Source organism: Lithobates pipiens, unplaced genomic scaffold (genome assembly GCF_037356315.1).
Source record: "Lithobates pipiens isolate NorthernLeopardFrog02 unplaced genomic scaffold, aLitPip1_a1.2 Scaffold_30, whole genome shotgun sequence".
NCBI lineage: Eukaryota > Metazoa > Chordata > Amphibia > Anura > Ranidae > Lithobates > Lithobates pipiens.
The window spans coordinates 43,712,053-43,718,052 of record NW_027507791.1 but is presented as its reverse complement, the minus strand read 5'-3'; positions in this window follow the sequence as shown (position 1 = coordinate 43,718,052).

Genomic DNA, 6,000 nt, shown 5'->3' with positions numbered 1-6,000 from the left:
CCGCTATCGGTCCACAATAGATAGGGTTGACGTGCACCACTGCTGACCGCTGCCCTATACTGCAGCAGTCCTTCAGCGGTATAGGGACTGACGTACAGTCTGCTAAACACTAATACACAACCTGCTTGGTCCACAAAAGTTCTTATAAGGACTGGTAACTTGGTATAGGGTGCTACGGTACATAGGCTTGAGTGCGGTACAGTCTGCTGTTCTGTAAGGACCGCTATCGGTCCACAATAGATAGGGTTGACGTGCACCACTGCTGACCGCTGCCCTATACTGCAGCAGTCCTTCAGCGGTATAGGGACTGACGTACAGTCTGCTAAACACTAATACACAACCTGCTTGGTCCACAAAAGTTCTTATAAGGACTGGTAACTTGGTATAGGGTGCTACGGTACATAGGCTTGAGTGCGGTACAGTCTGCTGTTCTGTAAGGACCGCTATCGGTCCACAATAGATAGGGTTGACGTGCACCACTGCTGACCGCTGCCCTATACTGCAGCAGTCCTTCAGCGGTATAGGGACTGACGTACAGTCTGCTAAACACTAATACACAACCTGCTTGGTCCACAAAAGTTCTTATAAGGACTGGTAACTTGGTATAGGGTGCTACGGTACATAGGCTTGAGTGCGGTACAGTCTGCTGTTCTGTAAGGACCGCTATCGGTCCACAATAGATAGGGTTGACGTGCACCACTGCTGACCGCTCACCTATACTGCAGCAGTCCTTCAGCGGTATAGGGACTGACGTACAGTCTGCTAATCACTAACACACAACCTGCTTGTTCCACAAAAGTTCTTATAAGGACTGGTAACTTGGTATAGGGTGCTACGGTACATAGGCTTGAGTGCGGTACAGTCTGCTGTTCTGTAAGGACCGCTATCGGTCCACAATAGATAGGGTTGACGTGCACCACTGCTGACCGCTGCCCTATACTGCAGCAGTCCTTCAGCGGTATAGGGACTGACGTACAGTCTGCTAAACACTAATACACAACCTGCTTGGTCCACAAAAGTTCTTATAAGGACTGGTAACTTGGTATAGGGTGCTACGGTACATAGGCTTGAGTGCGGTACAGTCTGCTGTTCTGTAAGGACCGCTATCGGTCCACAATAGATAGGGTTGACGTGCACCACTGCTGACCGCTGCCCTATACTGCAGCAGTCCTTCAGCGGTATAGGGACTGACGTACAGTCTGCTAAACACTAATACACAACCTGCTTGGTCCACAAAAGTTCTTATAAGGACTGGTAACTTGGTATAGGGTGCTACGGTACATAGGCTTGAGTGCGGTACAGTCTGCTGTTCTGTAAGGACCGCTATCGGTCCACAATAGATAGGGTTGACGTGCACCACTGCTGACCGCTCACCTATACTGCAGCAGTCCTTCAGCGGTATAGGGACTAAGAGTTTTGTCACAGGGTCATTTAAAAAATGACATGCAGAGGAAGAGGCAGGCCCTTCCGCAGGGGTGGTAGGGGTAGGGCAGGAGCAACAGGCTTGAGCCAAAGTGGGAAGTTGCAGAAGGTGCGTTCAATTACTTTAAAGGATGCACCAGACTTGGTTGAGTGGCTCGCTCAGCCTTACTCTTCTGCACCCTCCTCATCCTCTCGATCTGCACCCTCTTCTTCACTCTCTGCTATGTGCACCCCCAAAGACACTACCACCAACAACACGACCACCACCACCACCACCACATACCTTCCGCTTGAGTCACTGGAATTATTTTCCGATCCATATCAAGAGGACATTTCTGATGCGCAGCCACTCTTGGTATTGGATCAGGAAGAGGAGGTAGCAACAAGCGCTACTCAGCAGTCTGACGCCAGTACCCAGATCAGCCCAAGGAGGAGGTTGGTCCCCGGTGTTGCTGCCTACTCTACTTATAGCGGTGGGGAAGGTGACGTTGATGATGACGTGTCTAGTGATGTCACGTGGGTGCCCACAAGAGAGGAAGAGGAGGGGAGTTCAGAGGGAGATATGGACCAGCAGATAGGGAGGAGAAGCAGCAATGACTTACATTGCACAGCAGGGACAAAGCAGACTGCAAATGTATCAGGAGCGAGTCATCGACCATGTACGGTCACATCTGGCGCTCCCAGGACACCGGCACATGGCTCCGCAGTGTGGGCTTTTTTTAACGTGTCCGCTGCTGACAATAGCGTTGCCATCTGCAATCTTTGCAGTCAACGCGTTAGTCGCGGTAAGCCCAATACTCACCTAGGGACGACCGCCTTAAGAAGGCACATGAGCAGCCATCACCGAGCCCAGTGGGAGCAACGGAACACACAAAGCCACACTGCAGGCTCTCACCGTCCAGCCTCGTCTTCTACTTCTCCTTCTCCTCTCTCCTCACAATTGTCCTCCACTCCACCTTCCATCACGCCAAGCTCACATTTTTCTGCAAAAAGGCAGGCTTCCGTGGGCCTAATGTTTGAGCGTAAAAAAATGATGACGCCGGATAACCCTCTTGCCCAACGGTTGGCGGCTGGCTTGTCAGAACTCATAGCCCGCCAACTACTGCCATATAAACTGGTGGACTCGGAGGCCTTTCGCAAATTTGTGGCCATTGGAACACCACAATGGAAGGTCCCAGGAAGGAAGTATTTCTCAGAGAAGGGCATCCCAGAGCTATATGGCCATGTTCAGCGGCAAGTGAATGTATCTCTGGCACACAGTGTCGGTGCCAAGATACATCTGACCACAGACACGTGGTCTAGCAAACACGGGCAGGGAAGGTATATCAGTTTTACTGCCCACTGGGTGAACCTTCTGACGGCCGTCAAGCATGTAACCCGTGGCACCCGTGTAGATTTGGTTTTACCGCCACGGATTGCATGCAGGCCTGACTCTTCTTCTCCTCCTCCTACTCCATCCTCCTCCCTCTCCTCCTCAGCTGCCTCCTCCTTTTCCGCTGCTAGCGTCTCTTCCACTGCACCGCCCAAGCTCCCCAGAACCTATTCCACATGCCAGGTGAGACGTTGCCATGCCGTGCTGCGTCTGTTGTGCCTGGAAGCAAAGAGCCACACTGGCCCGGCACTCCTTTCAGCTTTGCGTTCACAGGCAGATGAGTGGCTAACACCGCTCAATTTGACAGTTGGTAAAGTGGTGTGTGACAACGGTGCCAATCTGCTTAGCGCATTGAAACAGGGCAAAATCACGCACGTGCCGTGCATGGCACACGTCTTAAACTTGGTCGTGCAGCGATTCCTTGTCAAATACCCTGGGGTCCAGGACATCTTGCGGCAGGCAAGGAAAATCTCGGCCCATTTCAGAAGATCTTACACGGCCATGGCTCGCCTTGCTGACATTCAGCGGCGACACCATCTGCCGGTCAGACGTCTTATTTGCGATTGCCCGACGCGATGGAACTCAACCTTCTATATGCTTGATAGGCTGCTCCAGCAGAAACGTGCAGTTAACGTCTACCTGTATGAACTCTGCGAAAGAAACGGTTCTGGGGAGCTGGGTTTTTTTTCACCGCGCCAGTGGCTGCTCATGCGCGACACATGCAGACTTCTGCGGCCATTTGAGGAGATCACCAAACTGGTCAGTCGCAGCCATGGCGCCATCAGTGACATGGTACCTTATGCCTTCTTTCTGGAGCGTGCATTGCGTCGTGTCATTGATCAGGCTGTGGAGGAGCAGGAGCGGGAAGATGAGGAAGTCGCAATGCTGGATGAATTCCCAGGGGGGGCTACTCTATCTGAGACAAGTCAACAACAGGAGTCTGATGAGGAGTCAGAGGAGGATGGTGCCGGGGCGGATGAGCAGGAGCAAGAAGAGCATGCTTTAAACCTTTCTGGGATCCCTGTTGTGCGAGGATGGGGAGAGGAGAATGAAGAGGACGACATTATCCTGGATGATGAGCAGGAGCCAGGCCACCACACCGCTTCCACTTTAGTGCAAATGGGGGCCTTCATGCTCCAGTGTTTTAATAGGGACCCCCGTATAAAAAGCATGAGGGTCAAGGACCAGTACTGGGTGGCAACGTACTTAGACCCCCGGTACAAACACAAAATGGCGGAAATGTTACCGCCGTCGCAGAGGGCTGTCAGAATGCAGCACTTCCAGGCCTTGCTTCGAGAAATGCTGCATTCTGCTTTTGCGTGCGCTGGCAGAGGAGCAATTCCCACTCCCAGAGAAGGATTTGCGGGTACCAATCCAACAGCGCCTGCAAGAAGAGGCCGGTTTGAAGATGTGTTGGTGACTTCGGATATGAGGTCATTCTTTCAGCCGACCCATCGACAGGTGTCATCCGGATCCAGCATCAGGGAACGCCTAGACCGTCAGGTGTCCGACTACATTGGGTTAACGGCCGATGTGGACGCTCTGAGGAGTGATGAACCCCTAGACTACTGGGTGGGCAGGCTTGACCTCTGGCCAGAGCTTGCCCAATTTGCAATCGAACTGTTGGCTTGCCCCTCATCCAGTGTCCTGTCCGAAAGGACGTTCAGCGCAGCAGGGGGGATTGTGACCGATAAGCGTACTCGCCTAGCTCACCACAGTGTTAACTACCTCACATTTCTAAAAATGAATGAGGCATGGATCTCGGAGGAATTCAACACATGTGATCAGTAGACCATGTATATGTCTATAAACAATTTTTGGAATCAAGCACACAGACCTTCTTAATTCATTTGGCTCACTTCCCTGACCCAAAAAAGCACACCGTACTATATGCCCCTACCCTCCTCTTTGAAGAGGTTGAGCGGTGTCATATTTCTACTGGGGCTGCTTATTATGAGGGGTTCCCACCATCCCTGTGCTGTGCTGACTTCCTCCTGGGTGTTCTTATTATGAGGGGCTCCCACCATCCCTGTGCTGTGCTGACTTCCTCCTGGGGGTTCTTATTATGAGGGGATCACACCATCCCTGTGCTGTGCTGACTTCCTCCTGGGGCTGCTTACGGTGCTGCTGTCAGCGCTGTATGTCACGGAGCTGCTGTCAGCGCTGTATGTCACGGAGCTGCTGTCAGCGCTGTATGTCACGGAGCTGCTGTCAGCGCTGTATGTCACGGAGCTGCTGTCAGCGCTGTATGTCACGGAGCTGCTGTCAGCGCTGTATGTCACGGAGCTGCTGTCAGCGCTGTATGTCACGGAGCTGCTGTCAGCGCTGTATGTCACGGAGCTGCTGTCAGCGCTGTATGTCACGGAGCTGCTGTCAGCGCTGTATGTCACGGAGCTGCTGTCAGCGCTGTATGTCACGGTGCTGCTGTCAGCGCTGTATGTCACGGAGCTGCTGTCAGCGCTGTATGTCACGGAGCTGCTGTCAGTGCTGTATGTCACGGAGCTGCTGTCAGCGCTGTATGTCACGGAGCTGCTGTCAGCGCTGTATGTCACGGAGCTGCTGTCAGCGCTGTATGTCACGGTGCTGCTGTCAGCGCTGTATGTCACGGAGCTGCTGTCAGCGCTGTATGTCACGGAGCTGCTGTCAGCGCTGTATGTCACGGAGCTGCTGTCAGCGCTGTATGTCACGGAGCTGCTGTCAGCGCTGTATGTCACGGAGCTGCTGTCAGCGCTGTATGTCACGGTGCTGATGTCAGTGCTCTGTATTACGGTGCTGCTGTCAGTGCTCTGTATCTCCTGCACCCTCTTGTTTGCCTACCCTGGTCCCTGACCTTCCCTCTCCTCCATTGCCTTCATTAGCTCCATAGTCCTGAATTGTCAGAACAATTTCCCAAATAAAAAAAAAATGCTTGTAGTTATCGATCCCAAATTCACCTCATACATGTATTATGCTATTGTCCAGGTGGTGGGACTACGTGCTACCCCCTAATAATTACCCCGTGGCCGCAAATTCGACCTAAAGGTTTGCGAAATTCGCCTCCCATTGAAGTCAATGGAGCCCGCGGCGAACGGTCGTTTTCGCGAACGTTTGTGTCCGTTCGCGTTTCGCGTTCGCGAAACGTCCCGTCGGAAGTTCGTCCATCACTACAGAGGAGATCTGGCTATGCTGTCTTGCAGGACTGGGAATTTCTAAGGACTGGATGGACA